Below are 19,474 nucleotides of genomic sequence, written 5' to 3' on the forward strand. Positions count from 1 at the left end.
GGTTCCTTAGTAGCCTTTTTGTTGTCGTTGGTCTTCTTCCCAGACCTGCAAACTCGTGCAATGTGTCCCATCTTTCCGCATTGCCTGCATATTTTGTCCTTGGACCAGCAGTCCTTCTGGTCGTGGTTTGTTCTGCTGCAGCGATAACATTTTGCAAATCCCTGTGTCATTTCGTGGGTGCCATATTCCTGTGGCTTTTGTTGTATTTCCGCAGCTCCCCTTGCTGCTTCTTTGTACGATACTGCCACGCTGAAAGCCTTATCTAGCGTCAGCTCTTTCTCTGAGAGTTACCTCTTCTGGGTTCCTTCACTCAGGAGTCCACAGACAAATTTGTCCTGTAAGGTATCTGCCAGTCCTGCTCCGAACTGCCAGTGATTTGATAGCTTGCATAGTTCCGCAAGGTAATCAGCATTGCTCTCATTTTTATGCTGATTTCTCCTGTGGAATTTAAATCTTTCTGCTATCAGCAGCGGTGTAGGATTTAGGTGTTCCTGTAGGATAGTGTGGGAGACTACAGTCTCCCGCGTAAAGAAATAGGCAACACAGTGAGCTACAAGAAATAGGTCTTTACTCCAACTCTCACAATACAGTACTGAATTCGTAAAGCCCGCGAGCCTGTGATGACTCACGGATTGGTCACCTGCTGGAACCTGATTGGTTTTCCTTCTCTCAGCAGCAGGCAAGTCTGAACATGCCTTATTCCTCTCAGCTTGCAACTGTCTTGCGGGGGGAGGGGAATACAGCAGTTAAAAGGGGATTATACAGGTTTATCTACATACACACAGTGTTTCCCCAATGTGGCAACGCCACACACGCCCCCCCAGAATCCTCGTTAACTGTAAAAGTCAGTCTCTGCGGAGGTTTGACCAAACGGCCGTAGCGGCTGTAGTAGCCATCTGGCGTGTGAGGGGGGCTGTCTGGGAGGTCAGCCGGTTGGGTCATCGGCTGGTCTGGTGGCTGGTCTGCCGGTGGGCTGGCTGGACGGGCTGCCGGCGAATGTGGGGCGGCTGCCGGGAAGTAAGGTTCTGGCGTGTCTTTGTCCTCTTGTGGGGCTGCCGCCAACGCGGGAGGTCTGCCCCGCCATGGGGAAAGAGCCGGACAAACCGGGAAGCTGAGGTCCAGGTGCGCCGGTTTGAGGCGGTCTACTGAAATAAGGTCCGGCTTCCCGCCGACGTCGATAAGAAAAGCTTTGTCCCCCGTCTCCAATACTGAGAAGGGGCCGGTGTATGGTGCCTGCAGCGGGCCTCTGTGCGCATCCCGGCGCACGAAGACGAACTCCGCATGTCGTAAGTCCCGAGGCACGTAGGACGGCTGCGGGCCGTGCTGCGAAGTGGGCACTGGACGGAATTGCTGGGCCGCGCCCTGGTGCAGGGAAAGCTGTCTGGTGGCCGACCACGGCTCCGTTGTCAGGGGGAGGAAGTCGCCTGGTACTCTGAGCGGTTGGCCGTAGACCATCTCGGCCGCGGAGGCGCGGAGGCCCTCTTTGGGCGTGGTGCACAATCCCAGGAGGACCCAGGGTAGTTTGTTGATCCAGCTGGTGTCGGCCAGGCTGGCGTGGAGGGAGGCTTTCAAGGAACAATGAAAGCGCTCGCAGAACCCGTTGGCCTGCGGGTGGTAGGCTGTTGTCCTGTGCAACTTGGTGCCGAGGCCGGCGGTGATGGCATTCCACAAGTGGGAGGTGAACTGGGGGCCTCTGTCCGAGGATATGTCGGTCGGCATGCCGAACCGGGCCACCCATGTCGAGACGAATGCTCGCGCGACGTCGGTCGTTGTGGTGGAGGCGAGGGGAACCGCCTCGGGCCATCTGGTGGTGCGGTCGACGATCGTGAGCAGGTGTGTGAAACCGTGTGACGGCGGCAAGGGGCCTACCAGATCGACGTGGACGTGGTCGAAATGCCTCTCGGGCACTGGGAAGCACTCCAATGGCGCCTTGGTGTGCTGCTGGAACTTAGCGTGCTGACACACCATGCATGTGCTGGTCCAGTCTCTCACATCCTTGTGGAGTCCAGGCCAGGCGAACTTGGCGGACATAAGTTTCTGAGATGCACGCATCCCTGGATGTGAGAGGCCGTGGATGATGTCGAAAACTCGCTTGCCCCAGGCGGATGGGACGACCGGCCTAGGCGAAGGGACTGAGACGTCGCACAGGAGGGTTGTGCCGGCTGCGCGGAAGTGGATGTTGGCCAGAGTGAGGCTGGTGGTTGACGTCCTGAGGGCCTGGATCTCCGCGTCGGCGGCCTGGTCTCTCGCCATGCTGGCGTAGTTGACGCCCAGGTGCACTGCGTGGAGCGAGGGTCTTGAGAGGCAGTCGGCCACCAAATTGTCCTTGCCGTCAACGTGGTGGATGTCCGTGGTGAACTCCGAGATGAAGTTGAGTTGGCGCTGTTGGCGAGTGGACCAGGGTTCGGTTACTTTGGCCATGGCGAAAGTGAGCGGCTTGTGGTCCACGAATGCGGTGAATGGCCGGCCTTCCAGGAGGAAACGGAAGTGCCGGATTGCCAGGAACAAGGCCAGGAGCTCCCTGTCAAACATGCTGTAGGCCTGCTCGTTCTTGCACAGCTGTCGGCTGAAAAATGCCAGTGGCTGCCACGCGCTTTCAACCCACTGTTGCTGGACAGCGCCGACGGCATAATCCAAGGCGTCCGTGGTGAGGGCGGTCTTGGCGCCCGGGATGGGGTGGGCCAGTGGTGTGGCATTGGCCAAGGCGCTTTTGGTCTGGTGGAAGGCTGTCGCCATCCCACTGGACCAGGTGAGTTGCTCTTTGCCCGTTTTGCCCCTGGTGGCTTTGTAGAGGGGGTGCATGAGTGAGGCGGCCTTGGGCACGAAATGGTGATAGAAATTGACCATCCCCAAAAATTTCTGCAGCGCCTTGACCGAGGTGGGCTGGGGAAAGTCCGCCACCGCCTGCACCTTGGAAGGTAGGGGAATGGCTCCCCTTGGCGAGATTCTGTGGCCGAGAAAGTCAATTTGGGCTGCTCTGAACTGGCATTTGGCCTGGTTGACGGTTAGCCCGTGTTGGCTGAGGCGCTGGAAAAGAGAGCGCAAATGCACGATGTGCTCGGCCTTGCTGGTGCTGGCCACGAGGATATCGTCCAGATAGACGAACAGGAAGCTCAGGTCCCGTAGGACGGAATCCATGAGCCGTTGGAAGGCCTGTGCGGTGTTCTTGAGCCCGAAGGGCATGCGCAGGAACTCGAACAGTCCGAAGGGGGTGATGACCGCCGTCTTCTGGACGTCTGCGTGGTGGATGGGGACCTGATGGTAGCCGCGAATCAGGTCGACCTTGGAAAAGATGGACTTTCCTGCTAGGTGTGCTGAAAAGTCTTGGATGTGCGGAATGGGGTATCTATCGGGCGTGGTGGCGTCGTTGAGCCATCTGTAGTCGCCGCAGGGGCGCCAGCCACCGCCCGGCTTGGGCACAATGTGGAGGGGGGACGACCAGGGGCTGTTCGAGCGGCGGATGATGCCCAGTTTCTCCATCGTGGCGAATTCTTCCTTGGCCACCGCCATCTTGGCTGGGTCCAGGCGTCTGGCTCGGGCGAACACTGGTGGTCCCGTAGTGGCGATGTGGTGCTCGGCACCATGCTTGGCTGCCGCGGCTGAGAAGGTTGGTTGTGTGAGCCTCGGGAAATCTGCGAGTAGGCGGGCATAGTCGTCATCCGCCGGGGCAGAGCAGGACCCGACGAGGGCCGGGCTGTTGCTCTGCTGGCAGGCCAGTGAAGCGAAAGTTGCTGCGTCGATCAGGCGCCTGTCGCGGACGTCGACCAGGAGTCCGTGGGCGCAAAGAAAATCGGCGCCCAGCAAGGGATGTGCCACCGAGGCCGTCACGAAATCCCACGTAAATCGCTGGCCGTTGAAACAAACCTCGGCCCGTCGCTTTCCAAAAGTAGCGATGGCTGCGCCATTTGCCACCACGAGGGGTGGGCCACTGCAGCCTGCCTGGATGTCGAGCTAGGAGGCAGGAATTATGCTGCATTGGGCTCCGGTGTCGCAAAGGAATCTGCGCCCTGAAAGGGAGTCGGTTATGTACAGCAGTTTACCTGCGGTGCCGATGGCCATCGTGGCAGCGGGGGTGCGGTCGAGCGGGCCTAGACGGCGGCGCGGGGCTGGCGCATTGGGCCGGGCGGCCATCTTGGTTTGATCGAAAGAGCAGGGTGCTCTGCAGTGTTGGGCCTTGTGGCCGAAACGCGCGTGGTAGTAGCATAGTTCTGCGGCCTGGCGTGGCGGCGCGCGCTCGGTGGTGTCGGGGGGCCTCGCGGCTGCACAGCCGAGTTGGGTGACGGTGAAGACTTTGTTCGCGGTGGCTGCCAGTTGTACGCAGTCCGTGATTGGGGACCCCGCGAGGGCAGTCTGTACCTGCTGAGGAAGCAGGCTGAGGAAAAGGGCCCGAAACAAGAAGCACTGCGGTTCAGAGCCCAGGAGCGCAAGCATCCGGCTCATCAACTGGGTCGGGGTAGAGTCACCGAGGCCTGGTAGTGAAAGAAGCCTACGGGCCCTCTCCTCCCCGGACAGGCCGTAAGCCTGCAGCAAGCGGCCCTTAATGGTTGAGTACTTGCCGGTCTGTGGTGGGTTCCCTAGCAGGTCGAGAACTTCGGCGGCGGTGGAGCTTTCTAGTGCGAGACTACATGGAGGTACCTTTCTTCATCGTCTTGAACCCTGCGAAGGGTGAATTGGGCCTCCGTGTGCGCGAACCAAGCTGGTGCTTGGTGTTCCCAGAAGGTGGGGAGCTTCAAGGACGCGGCGCCGGCTGACATCGGGCTGCTGCTGGTTGCTGTCGGGTCGTTGCTGGCCTCTGTAGGGCTACGTGAGTCAGGGGCTTCGGCCGCCGACATTCGGGGTCACCAATGTGGGAGACTACAGTCTCCCGCGTAAAGAAATAGGCAACACAGCTAGCTACAAGAAATAGGTCTTTACTCCAACTCTCACAATACAGTACTGAATTCGTAAAGCCCGCGAGCCTGTGATGACTCACAGATTGGTCACTTGCTGGAACCTGATTGGTTTTCCTTCTCTCAGCAGCAGGCAAGTCTGAACATGCCTTATTCCTCTCAGCTTGCAACTGTCTTGCGGGGGTAGGGGAATACAGCAGTTAAATGGGGATTATACAGGTTTATCTACATACACACAGTGTTTCCCCAATGGCAACAATTTCGTTAAAACTCTTCGCCTTCGGTTTGGCTGGAGTAATCAGGTCCCGCAATAGGCCGTACGTTTTTGCGCCTATTAAATTTAGCAATGCCGATGCCTTTTTCTCATCGGCTATTTCGTCTGCCTCGCAATATACCTCGACTCTTTCCACATACGTGGTCCAGTCTTCTATTGCATTATCGAAGGCAGTGATATCGCCAGTCTTTGGCATCTTGAAAATCTAAGATGGCGCCTCCCGCGCTTTGCCTTCGGCCCCGACGAATCAAAATGGCGCCTCCCGTGCTTTTCCTTCTTCCCCGCCGAGTTAAGATGGCGCCTCCTGCGCTTTCCTGCCACTGCCGCTGCTGCCAACGCTGTTGCTGCTGATTATATTTATTTTACTATCCTGTAATGGCGACGCCCTATGGTCTTCGCGCCTCCCCAATCTCTGCTGCCAACGCCGCTCTCCGCAGTATTTTTATTTTTCTATCGCGCTTCAATATTTGCTCCGTTAATTGAAGAACTGTTCCCGTCATGGAGCGGACCCTCTGGGACACTTCCCTCCCTCTTCTTAGGTCCGAACGCTGCCCAGCTTCGAAGCACCGGCCGTGCCCTGTGTGCTCCACCCTCTCTCTCTTTGCTTCCTGACTTGCTGCCCGGCCCCGTTGCAGAGCCACCCGATCGAGCTCTAGCCCGCCGCAGCCCAGGAAGGATCAGTGCACTACCTGCCACCAGCCCGATTATCTGGGAAACCACAGACTGGAGAACCAAGCCTGGCTCTCGATAGTCTCTCCTGCACTTTTCAATTCGATGATTTGGAGGGCGGTTGCCCACGGTCGACACCCGTTTCTCGAGTTACTTTAGATTATTTTATTTATTTTTTTTCTTTCTTCTGGCTTCGACCTTCAACAATGTCGTCTGAGGTGCTGCCAAGTTGCAGGTAAGTTCATTTCATACTCGTCGCCAGTATTATGTCCGTGTATAATTGAGACACGGACTGCAGGAGTTGATTATAACAAGTCTTTACTGAATGGAGACAACCTGGAAACTGAAACTACAGAAGCCTGCTAGGGCCTTTTATACAGGGGTGGTCACTGCCGGTACTGCAGTCTGAGACCAGTTATTCCCTTAAAGGTACATACACAACAGGGCGCTGTACTGTTTAGTTTTAGAGCAACCCTCATCCAGTAAACACCTGCTGTTTGTTATCTGCAGCCTCTGTCGATTATTTGAAGGACACACTACCTAAAGATATCCAGATTTAACAGTGGCGACGAGTCGTTTCGAACCTACCTGCAACTCTGAAGAAGAAGGCCGATTCCACCAGTGCGGGCGTCGACCATCCAGGGAGAACTTGAGCATCGCAGTGGAGGCTGTAGAGAGCTGGTCTTGGTTCTCCAGCCGCAATGATCCAGCGCAGCGGGCTGGCAGCAGGTACGGCGCAGACCCTTCCCGGACAGTGGCGGCGGGAGCTGACCGACGGCACAGAAAAAGGCCGAGCAGCATCGACGGGTAAGAGAGAGGGTAAAGCGCACAGGGCGCAGCCGGGGTTGAAGACCGAGCGGTGTCAACGAGAGAGGGTGAAGCGCGCAGGGCGCAGCCGGGGTTGAAGACCGAGCAGCGTCAACGAGAGAAGCACGCAGGAAAACGCGCAGAGCGTGGCCGGTTTCAAGAGCTGAGCAGCGTCCGCGGGGGAAGAAAAGAAAGCGCGGGAGACGCCATTTGGGCCGCAGCGGAGAAGAAAGTGAAGCACGGGAGATGCCATTTTGAGCCAGCGGAGAAGAAGGGAGAGCGCGGGAGACGCCATTTGTAGCCAGTCTAACCACACCCAGGGATACAGAAGAGTGGCAGGGTCACAGCGTTCGACAATGAAGTCGAAGATTGGGCGACATATGTAAAATGCATAGAAGTGTACTGCAAGGCGAATGAAGTGCCAGATGACAGGAAAGCACTGGTATTGTTGAATTCCATGGGTGCAAAAATGTACGGCTTACTGCGAAACCTAGTCACCCCAGAGAAGCCAGTGGAAAAGGATTTTGAAAGCATAGTGGCAATCCTACAGGACCACTTAAACCCCACACTGCTGCTGATAGCAGAAAGATTTAAGCTTCACAAAAGGAACCAGCATAAAGATGAAAGTAATGCTGAGTATTTAACGGAACTGCGCAAGCTATCGAAACACTGCCAGTTTGGAATGGGACTAGCAGGTACTTTAAGGGACAAGTTTGTGTGTGGGCTTCAAAGTGAAGGAACCCAGAAATGGCTTCTATCAGAAAAGAATCTTACGCTGGACAAGGCTTTCAACATGGCAGTATCACATGAAGCAGCCGCACGGGGCGCTGCAGAGATACAACGGAGACCGCAAGAATATGGCACAAATGAAATGTCATATGGAGCAGTGAAGCGTTATCGCTGCGGCAGAACAACACACGACCATAAGGATTGTTGGTTCAAGGACCAAGTGTGCAGACAGTGTGGAAAAGTAGGACACATAATAAGAGTCTGCAGGTCGGGAAAGAAAACCAGCAGCAAGAAACCTGCACAGGAGAAGTACAAAAAGGTACATAAGGTGATGGACAATAGTTCAGACGAACAGAAAAGTGATACAGACTCCGGAAGCAAGGAGCTGGGTTGTCTGAAACTACATAATGTAACCAAAATGGAGGATCACCAAACTATCTGGGTCACGCTCAAGATAGACGGAGTCCAAGTGAAAATGGAATTGGACACAGGATCAGCCCTAACAGTCATAAACCGAAGGGACTACAGACGGCTATTCTCACATATACCCTTGAGAGATACAGAGATTGTCTTGAAGACGTACACGGGGCAAAAAGTCTACCCCAAAGGAAAAATAAGGGTGAACGTGACATAAAACGGCAAGGAAACACCAAAAATTGACCTATATGTATTGCCAGATGGAGGACCACCACTACTAGGACGTGAATGGATCCGGAAGATACAGTTAGATTGGCATTCCATACAAGCACTGACGGTAGATGCCAAAAAGGATGACGACGTCACACCTGGACGACTGTCAAAAATGCTAACTGACGCACAAGAAGTGTTCCAGGAGGGACTCGGAACACTAAAAGGCAGAACAGCGACGATCAAAATAGAGGAAAATGCAAGCCCACAGTTTTTAAGGCCAGACCGGTGCCTTCGAAGCAGAGCTGGAAGGTTTGGAACATTCTGGAGTACTGTCCAAAGTGGACTGGAGCGAGTGGGCTACACACATCCTTCCTGTAATGAAGAGGTCGTTGAGTAATGCGCCTGGGGAACCAAAGAAGATTCGCGTATGTGGGGACTTTAAGGTGACAGTGAACCCAGTCCTTCACACGGTACAATATCTGCTTCTGCAGATTGAAGATATTTTCGCCTCGCTATCTGGAGGAAAACGCTTCACTAAGATTGATCTGGCCCAGGCGTACCTGCAAATGGAGGTAGAAGAAGCCTCGAAACAGTACCTCACGATCAACGCTCATAAAGGTCTCTACCAATACAACCGGCTGGTGTTCGGGGTAGCATCAGCTCCGGCTATTTGACAAAGGGCAATGGATCAAGTCCTGCAAGGGGTTCCAGGGACCCAGTGTTATTTGGACGACATCCTGGTCACGGGCGAAAATGACAGTGATCACCTCGCCAACCTGGAGCAGGTGCTCACTAGATTGAAGGAATATGGGCTCCGAGCTAATCACCACAAATGCGAGTTTTTCCAGAAGCAGATCTCGCATTGTGGCCACATTATTGATAAAGAGGGGTTACATAAGTCCCCTGAAAAGATTGAGGCAGTAGTCAAGGCTCCAGCACCGGAAAATGTGTCACAACAGAGGTCGTTCCTCGGGCTGGTGAACTACTACCATAAGTTCTTGCCGAATTTGTCTACAGTACTACACCCACTGAACACCCTACTGCAAACGGGGGTACCATGGAAGTGGAATGACGAATGTAAACGAGCTTTCCAGAAGTGCAAAGAATTGATCACATCAAAAGAGGTGTTGGCTCATTTCAACCCAGCACTACCAATTCGGTTGGCGTGTGATGCATCACCCTATGGTATTGGAGCGGTGCTGTCGCACAAATTCCCGGATGGCTTGGAGAGGCCAGTAGCCTTTGCGTCTCGGTCACTAACCTCAGCCGAGCGTAACTACGCCCAGATTGACAGGGAGGCCCTCAGCCTAGTGTGGGCAGTGAAAAAGTTCAACCACTATCTGCACGGGCAGAAGTTCACCTTGCTGACTGACCACCAACCACTGGTCTCCATCTTTAATCCAAGGAAGGGTGTTCCGGTGATGACTGCACAACGGCTACAAAGATGGTGCCTTTTTCTAGGGGGCGAACCAATATGAAATAGAGTATAAGGGCACGAAACAGCATGGAAACGCTGATGGGCTATCACGCCTGCCACTGCCTACTGCGGAGGAAGCACCAGCAGTGGACGCTGTTGAAATATTTTATTCGTCTATAATTGAACGCTTGCCAGTAACTAATGCGGATATAAAGAAGGAGACCTGAAATGACCCAACACTGTCTCGGGTATATGATTTGACGGTGAAGGGATGGCCAACATATGGCGACTCACTGTTGCCAGCATTCTCATCCAGAAGAGAACAGCTGTCAGTATGCCAGGGGACCTTGATGTGTGGATCCCGAGTGGTAATTCCACCCAAGTTAAGGGAGAGAGTGCTCAATGAGCTTCACGAAGGCCATCTGGGAGGGGTGAAAATGAAAAGCCTTGCTAGGGCTTATGTGTGGTGGCCGGGGATTGATCAGCAAATCGAGGACCTGACAAAGAGCTGCTCAGGATGCCAGAAGGTCCAAAATGCACCACCACATGCCCCTCTACACCCATGGGAGTGGCCCTCATCTCCATGGCAACGGGTGCATATTGATTTTGCTGGTCCATTCATGGACTCAATGTTTTCAATAGCCGTGGATGCGCACTTGAAATGGCCTGAGGTGATCTAAATGTCCTCCACCACCACGGAGAAAATGATTGCAGTCCTACGGACCATATTTGCCAGGAACGGCTTGCCAGAGCAGATTTGCTCTGATAACGGACCACAGTTTGTGTCCGAAGAGTTTCAGAAATTTATGAAAAGGAATGGGGTAAGGCATTACACATCCGCCCCGTATCATCCAGCCACAAATGGCTTGGCTGAGAGGTTCGTACAAACCTTTAAAAAGGCAGTAAGGGCCATGTGCGATGACGACATTCCACTGCAGCATAAGGTGGACAATTTCCTGTTAGCCTACAGAAATGCAACACATGCAGTTACCAACCAGACCCCAGCCATGATGTTCTTTAACCGAAGGTTGAGATCTCGTCTGGATTTGCTCAGACCAAATGTACGAAGAGATGTTGTGAATAAGCAATTCCAGCACATCAATGAGAAGCCGACAAGGAGCTTCAATGTAGGGCAACCAGTCTTGGCCTGCGACTACCGAACAGAGAAATGGCAACCAGGAACGATATGCACACGGCAGGGGCCACTAATGTACACAGTGGATGTTGGGGAGAACATTGTGAGACGCCATGTCGACCAGATCCTAGCGTCACAGGAACGAGTCAACCCCATGTCTCGCGTACCTGGTAATGAACCCGACATACAGGTAGCATCTACCCCAGAAACAGTAGTATCGGAAGTTGACGAACCAACCGACGACAGGGGGCCAGAATCGCCTCCGCACCAAGAGCAAGACACTCAGGAAAGTTGCTATCCAGAAAGGATCAGGAAGCCTCCCCAAAGACTGAATTTATAAACAGACTATTTTCAGTTAATGTTGCATGTTAAAAGTGTTAATTGTTAAATGAATGTTATGGTACTGTTAATCTAAAAGGGGAGGAATTGTAGTATATGTACCTTTAAGGGGAGAACTACTTTTACAGCTCCTGTATACTGTAGTACCAGCAGCGACCACACCTGTATATATACCCTGAGTAGGGCGCTGTACTGTTTAGTTTTAGAGCAACCCTCATCCAGTAAACACCTGTTGTTTGTTATCTGCAGCATCTGTCGATTATTTGAAGGACACACTACCTAAAGATATCCAGATTTAACATTGACCACTCTGGAGGAGTCATAGAAACATAGAAACATAGAGATAGGAACAGGAGTAGGCCATTCGGCCCTTCGAGCCTGCTCCGCCATTCAATGAGATCATGGCTGATCTTCGTCTGAGATCATAGCTGATCTTACCAGTTCAGTACCCCGTCCCTGCCTTTTCTCCGTAACCCTTAATCCCCTTAGCCTTCAGAAATATATCCAATTCTCTCTTGAAAATATTTATTGAATTAGCCTTCACAGCCCTCTGTGGCAGGGAATTCCACAGGCTCACCACTCTTTGAGTGAAGAAATTCTTCCTCATCTCTGTTTTAAATGATTTGCCCGCTATTTTTAGACTGTGGCCCCTGGTTCTGTGCTCCCCGGCCATTGGAAACATTCTCTCTGAATTCAGCCTGTCCAGGCCTGCCATAATTTTATATGTTTCGATGAGATCCCCTCTCAATCTTCTAAACTCCAGTGAGTACAAGCCCAAACTATTTAATCTCTCTTCGTAGGTCATTCCCGCCATTCCAGGTATCAGCCTGGTGAATCGCCGTTGCACTCTTTCCATGGCAAGAACATCCTTCCGCAGATGGGGCGACCAAAACTGTACACAATACTCCAGATGCGGTCTCACCAGCACCTTGTACAGCTGTAGTAAGGTATCCCTATTCCTATACTCGAACCCCCTTGATATGAAGGCCAACATACCATTTGCCTTCTTAATCGCCTGTTGCACCTGCATGCTCTCCTTCAGTGACTGGTGCACAAGAACACCCAGGTCCCTCTGCACTTCCCCATCTCCCAATCTATTGCCATTTAGATAATAATCTACCCTCCTGTTTTTACCCCCAAAGTGGATAACCTCGCATTTATCCACATTATAGTGCATCTGCCATGTATCCGCCCATTCCCCCAACCTGTCCAAATTGCACTGTAGCCTCCTGACATCCTCATCAGAGCCCACCCCTCCTCCTAGTTTAGTGTCGTCAGCGAATTTGGAAATATTGCATCCAATTCCCTGATCCAGATCATTTATATATATTGTGAACAGCTGGGGTCCCAGGACAGATCCTTGCGGCACCCCGCTGGTCACTGCCTGCCACTCCGAAAACGAGCCGTTTATTCCAACTCTCTGTTTTCTATCCGCCAGCCAGTTCTCTATCCACGTTGATACTTTGCCCCCAATCCCATGAGCCTTAATTTTGCATGATAATCTTTTGTGTGGAACCTTATCGAAGGCTTTCTGGAAGTCAAGGTACACCACATCCACTGGCTCTCCCCCATCTATTTTACCAGTTACTTCCTCAAAAAATTCCAGCAGATTAGTCAAACACGATTTACCCTTTGTAAATCCATGTTGACTCTGTCCGATCCTTTCCCCATTTGTCAAGTGCTCCGCTATTTTATCCTTAATAATGGACTCTAGCATTTTGCCCACAACCGATGTAAGGCTTACTGGTCTATAATTCCCTGCTTTCTCTCTACCCCCCTTTTTAAATATTGGGGTAACATTAGCTACCCTCCAATCCACGGGTACTGTTCCCGAGTCAATGGAGTTCCGGAAGATGATCCTTAGAGCATCTGCTATCTCCAGGGCCACCTCCTTAAGTACCCTAGGATGTAGTTTATCAGGCCCCGGGGATTTGTCGGCCTTCAGTCCCCTCAACTTACCCAACACCATATCCCTAGAGATACTAATTTCTGTCAGCTCCTCCCTCTCATTAGTCCCTATGTTTGCCGATATTCCTGGGAGGTTATTTGTGTCCTCCTTTGTGAATACAGAACCAAAGTATGAGTTTAATTGGTCTGCCATTTCCTTATTCTCCATTATATATTCTCCCGAATCGGACTGCAAGGGACCGACTTGGGATTTTACCAGTCTTTTCCTCCTGATATACCGATAAAAGCTTTTGCAGTCTGTCTTTATGTTTGCTGCAAGTTTACTTTCGTATTCTATTTTCCCCTTCCTGATTAATCCCTTTGTCCTCTTTTGCTGTATCTTGTACTGCCCCCAATCTTCCGGTCTGGTGCTTTTTTTTGCCAGTTGATATGCCCTTTTTTTTGATTTTATGCTGTCCCTAATTTCCCTCGTTATCCACGGTTGAGTCACCTTTTTAGGTTTATTTTTATGCCAAACCGGTATAAACATGTTCTGGAATTCTTCCATTCTATCTTTGAATGCTTGCCATTGTCTATCCACTGTCAATCCCCCCAGAAACACCACCCAATCAATCTTACCCAATTCCCGTCTCATACCCTCGTAATTCCCTTTATTTAAGTTCTGGACCTTAGTCTCTGATTCAATTTCCTCACTCTCCATCTCGACTGAGAGCTCGATCATATTATGATCGCTCTGACCCAAGGGGCCTCGTACAAGAAGATTGGTGATAAGTCCCTTCTCATTGCACAATACCCAGTCTAAAATGGCCTGATCTCGAGTCGGCTCCTCGACATATTGGTCCAGATAACCGTCCCGAAAACATTCCAGGAATTCCTCCTCCTCAGAATTTTTACTAATTTGGGTAGTCCAATCAATATGTAAATTAAAGTCACCCATGATGACAGCTGTGCTCTTATCGCACGCTTCTCTAATTTCCCTTTTTATGCCTTCCCTCACCTCCATATTACTATTTGGAGGCCTATATATCACACCCACTAACGTTTTCCTCCCCTTGCTATTTCTCATTTCTACCCATACAGATTCCGTTTCATCCGAGTTAATATCCTTCCTTTCCATTGCATTAATCCCCTCCTTTACCAGCAATGCTACCCCACCTCCCCTACCTTTTTGCCGATCCTTCCTAAATATTGTATATCCCTGGATGTTAAGTTCCCAGCCTTGCCCACCCTGCAGCCACGTTTCTGTAATCCCAATCAAATCATACTTGTTTACCTCTATTTCCACAACTAATTCATCCACCTTGTTCCTAATGCTTCTAGCATTAAGATACAAAGCCTTCAGGCTTGCTTTTTTCACACTCTCATTATGAATTAGTTTGGCCCTTTGTGTTTCTCTCCTTTGCTTATTGCTTCTCACCTTTCTACCATCTATTTCTGACTTCATATGACTTCCCTCTTTTCCACTACCTAGGTTCCCATCCCCCTGCCAAATTAGTTTAAATCCTCCCGAACCGCCCGAGAAAATATTACCCCGAGGACATCGGCTCCCTCACAGTTCAGGTGTAGACCGTCCCCTTGGTACAGGTCACTCCTCCCCAAGAACTGGTTCCAATGCCTCAAGAATTTAAATCCCTCTCCCTTGCACCACTGCTCAAGCCACGTATTTAGCTTATCTATCTTACTCTCTCTAAACTTATTAGCTCGTGGCACTGGTAGCAATCCAGAGATTACTACCTTTGAAGTCCTACTTTTCAATTTAGCTCCTAACTCCCTAAATTCAGCTTGTAGGACCTCCTCCCTCTTTTTACCTACATCGTTGGTACCTACATGTACCACGACAACTGGCTGATCCCCCTCCCCCTTCAGAATGCTCTGCACCCGCTCCGAGACATCCTTGACCCTTGCACCAGGGAGGCAACATACCATCTTGGAGTCTCGGTCTCGGCCACAGAAACTCCTATCTATCCCCCTTACAATTGAATCCCCTATCACTATAGCCCTATCCCTCTTTTTCCTGCCCTTCTGTGCAGCAGAGCCAATCATGGTGCCCTGAACCTGGCTGCTGGTGCCTTCCCCTGATAAGTCATCTCCCCCAACAGTACCCAAAACGGTAAACCTGTTTTGGAGGGAGATGACCACAGGTGACTCCTGCACTACCTTCCTGCCTTTACCCTGCCTTTTGGTCACCCATTTACTGTCTGAGCTAGCCTTTACCTGCGGTGTGACCAACTCACTGAATGTGCTATCCACAACATCCTCAGCATCGCGTATGCTCCAGAGTGAGTCCATTCGCAGCTCCAGCGCCGCCATGCGGACCGCTAGGAGCTGCAGCTGGACACACTTCCTGCACACATAGTTGTCAGGGACAGTGTCCCTGATTTCCCACATGGCCTGCAGTACTCCCCTGATCGAGTCTCGGTTTTCATTGTTGTGTGCTGCATGATTCACAACCTCGCCATTCTGAGGATCCAGCCATTACCACCAGGAATTGGTGACCCAGCTCAGGAGGAGGAAGAGGGAGAGGAGGAGGTGGAGGAGGAGGAGGAGGAGGAGGAGGTGGAGGAGGAGGAGGAGGAGGTGGAGGAGGAGGTGGAGGTGGTGGAGGAGGAGGCGGAGGAGGAGGTGGAGGAGGTGGAGGTGGAGGAGGAGGAGGAGGAGGAAGGGGTGGAGGAGGAGGAGAAGGAGGTGGAGGTGGAGGAGGTGGAGGAGGAGGAGGAGGAGGTGGAGGAGGAGGTGGAGGAGGAGGGGGTGGAGGAGGAGGAGGGGGAGGTGGAGGAGGAGGTGGAGGAGGAGGGCAGGAGGAGGAGGTGGAGGTGGAGGTGGAGGAGGAGGAGGAGGAGGGGGTGGAGGAGGAGGAGGAGGTGGAGGAGGAGGAGGAGGGGGTGGAGGAGGAGAAGGAGGAGGAGGAGGACAGGAGGAGGAGGTGGAGGAGGAGGAGGAGGAGGTGGAGGAGGAGGTGGAGTTGGAGGAGGAGGAGGTGGAGGAGGAGGTGGAGTTGGAGGAGGAGGAGGTGGAGGAGGGGGAGGAGGAGGTGGAGGTGGAGGAGGAGGAGGTGGAGTTGGAGGAGGAGGAGGTGGAGGAGGAGGTGGAGTTGGTGGTGGAGGAGGTGGAGGAGGAGGAGGAGGAGGTGGAGGCGGAGGAGGAAGAGGAGGAGGTGGAGGAGGGGAGGAGGTGGAGGAGGAGGAGGAGTTGAAGCTGGAGGAGGAGGTGGAGGAGGAGGAGGAGGAGGATCAGGAGGAGGAGGTGGAGGAGGAGGAGGCAGAAGAGGTGGAGGAGGAGGAGGTGTAGGTGGAGGAGGAGGAGGAGGAGGTGGAGGAGGAGCTGGAGGAGGAGGAGGTGGAGGTGGAGGAGAAGGAGGAGGAGGAGGACGAGGTGGTGGAGGAGGAGGTGGAGGTGGAGGAGGAGTTGGAGGAGGAGGAGGAGGGGGGAGGAGGAAGAGGAGGAGGAGGAGGAGTTGGAGGAGGAGGAGGAGGAGGAGGAGGAGTTGGAGGGGGAGGAGGAGGAGGAGGAGGAAGCGGAGAAGGAGGATGTTGTGTATGTATCTTTAAGGGAATAACTGGTCTTAGACTGCAGTACCGGCAGTGACCACCCCTGTATAAAAGGCCCTAGCAGGCTTCTGTAGTTTCAGTTTCAAGCTGCCCCTTGTTCAGTAAAGTACCTGTTAAACTGTTCTCCCGAAGTCCGTGTATTATTGAGGCGCGGACTTTACAGTGGCGACGAGTAAGTTCGAATTCACCTGCAGTGTGGCATCATCTCACGGGGATCTCACCTGAAAGGAAGGTCCTGGAAGGTCATAGCCTGAGCAATGGGCGTCGACCGAGGGCAACCGCCCAAAGAATCCATCAGTGTTTGGAGAATTGCGGGAGAGACTGTGGTTCCAGCTGATGGTCCTTCAATAACCACAAAACTAGAAGTTATAGACTTAAACAAGTTGGCTTTTAATCACTAAGATCAGAGCTAACATCTCAACACGCCAACTGGTTCACAGGAATGAGTCATACAGATCCTGGGATCTTTACGTAAGAGAAGTCAGGGGCGGAGCCAAGAGCCAAGACCTGGAACCTCCCAGGTTAGTCGGGAAAGAGGAAGTGAAACTATACACAGTGGGGGAGGGTAATATACATGAGTGCAAAACGAATACAGGATCAAGACAAACAGATTTCATTACATTCACCCCTTCTATAGATTTAGTCCATCGGGGTGATGTTTCGTAAAAGTTGGTATAAGTGAGTCTGTCAGGAGGTTTTGCAGTTCTCAGTGATCGGCGCAAAGCCGGTTGGGGTGCCTCTAGGGGAGTGGATTCTGGTTCCTCCGCTGTCCGGGCCACCGCAGTGTCTTCCAGGTTATCTGCAGTGTCCTCCAGGTTAAAGTTGGGTATTGATACCTCTGGGCGTCCTGTCTCTTTGTAGTGTAGGTCTTCATCGGGTAGTCTCCCATCGTTCTCTCTGCTCCCCGAGGGAGCGAGGTCTTTTATGGAAACCGTGTCCTCTTGTCCGTTAGAGTATTCGATATAGGCGTACTGAGGGTTTGCATGGAGGAGCTGTACCTTTTCCACAAGGGGGTCCGTTTTATGGCCTCTCACGTGCTTCCGCAATAGTACTGTCCCCGGAGACGTCAACCACGCGGGTAGAGATATGCCCGAGGTGGATTTCCGGGGGAAAATGAACATCTTTTCGTGAGGGGTAGCGTTAGTGGCAGTACATAACAGAGACCTTATGGAGTGGAGCACGTCTGGGAGGACTTCCTGCCAGCGGGAGGTCGGAAGGCCTTTTGACTTTAAGGCTAACGTGACAGCCTTCCAAACAGTAGCATTCTCCCTTTCCACTTGCCCATTACCCCGGGGGTTGTAGCTAGTGGTTCTGCTAGTGGCTATCCCCTTCGAGAGCAAGAACTGGTGCAGCTCGTCACTCATGAATGACGTCCCCCTATCGCTATGTATGTAGTTCGGCATGCCAAACATGCAGAATAGATTACAGAGACACTTGATGACCGTGGCACTGGTCATGTCTGGGCAGGGAATGGCGAAGGGGAAGCGGGAATATTCACCAATGATATTGAGGAAGTATACGTTGCGGTCGGCAGAGGGAAGGGGTCCCTTGAAGTCCAGACTTAGGCACTCGAATGGCCGTGTGGCTTTGATAAGGTGTGCACGGTCAGGCCTGTAGAAACGAGGCTTGCATTCCGCACAGATGCGGCAGTCTCTGGTCATTGCCCTGACCTCCACCTGAGTATTTTGTCATTCTTGATTTTCCGCCTTTGTTTGTTATTAAACATGAAAGCCACCGACCGCTGGTCGGTGAGCAGGGTGAAACGTTTGCCGGCTAGGTAGTGTCTCCAGTGCCGCACTGCCTCCGCTATAGCCTGTGCCTCCTTCTCGACAGGAGAGTGCCTGATTTCAGGTCCCTGAAGGGTTCGGGAGAAGAAGGCCACAGGTCTTCCAGCCTGATTGAGGGTCGCAGCTAAGGCAAAGTCTGACGCATCGCTTTCGACTTGAAAGGGAATGCATTCGTCCACTGCACACACTGCAGCCCTTTAAATGTCCTGTTTAATACTGGTGAAAGCCTCCCGAGCTTCAGCTGATAGTGGGAAGGACGTCGATTTAATGAGGGGTCGGGCCTTATCAGAGTAATTGGGCACCCATTGGGCATAATACGAAAAAATCCCAGGCACCTTTTTAAGGCTTTGGGATTGTGTGGCAGGGGGTGTAATCAGTCAGGGTCCGGTCCAATTACCCCATCTTCCACCACACAGCCGAGGACACAGAGACGGGTTGTGTTGAAGACACATTTGTCTTCGTTGTAGGTTAGATTCAGCTTTAGGGCAGTTTTTAAAAATCTAGCAAGATTTAGATCGTGGTCTTGCTGGTTGTGCCCGCAGATAGTGACATTGTCCAGATAGGGGTAGGTAGCTTGTAGTTTATTCTCGTCAACCATGCGGTCCATCTCACGTTGGAAGACCGAGACCCCATTTGTTACTCCGAAGGGCACTCTGAGAAAATGGTAGAGGCGCCCGTTCGCCTCGAAGGCGGTGTATGGGCGGTCCTCCGTTCTAATGGGGAGCTGGTGATACGCGGATTTGAGGTTGATAGTCGAGAAAACTCGGTATTGCGCAATCTGGTTGACCATTTCTGATATGCGGGGTAAAGGGTAGGCGTCCAGCTGGGTATAAATATTAACAGTCTGGCTGTAGTCAATTACCATCCGTTTCTTTTCGCTATTTTTAACTATGACTACTTGGGCACGCCACGGGCTGGTACTGCATTCAATAATGCCTTCCCGCAGGAGTCTGTCCACTTCCGCCTTGATAAAGTGTCTGTCTTCCAGACTGTACCGTCTACTTTTGGTCGCTATGGGCCTACAGTTCGGAGCGAGATTAGCGAATAAAGAGGGCGGGCTGATTTTTAAGGTTGATAGGCCACAGACTGTGAGTGGCGGCTGGGACCCGCCATATGCTAGCGTGACACTTTCGTGGTGGCACTGGAAGTCCAGTCCCAAGATTACATTAACACAGAGTTCTGGCATCACGAGGAGTTTAAAATCCTTGTAGTCCGTGCCTTTTACAGTCAGTGTTACCACACAGTAGCCCAAAATGTCCGAAGTGTGGGGCTTAGCAGCCATAGCAATTCTGCTCCGTGTAGGGGTTACCATTAATGAGTGCCGCCGTACCAGGCTAGGGTG

This window comes from Somniosus microcephalus, chromosome 8 (assembly GCF_052327205.1).
Source record: "Somniosus microcephalus isolate GS21.2 chromosome 8, FLI_Smic_1.0, whole genome shotgun sequence".
Lineage (NCBI taxonomy): Eukaryota > Metazoa > Chordata > Chondrichthyes > Squaliformes > Somniosidae > Somniosus > Somniosus microcephalus.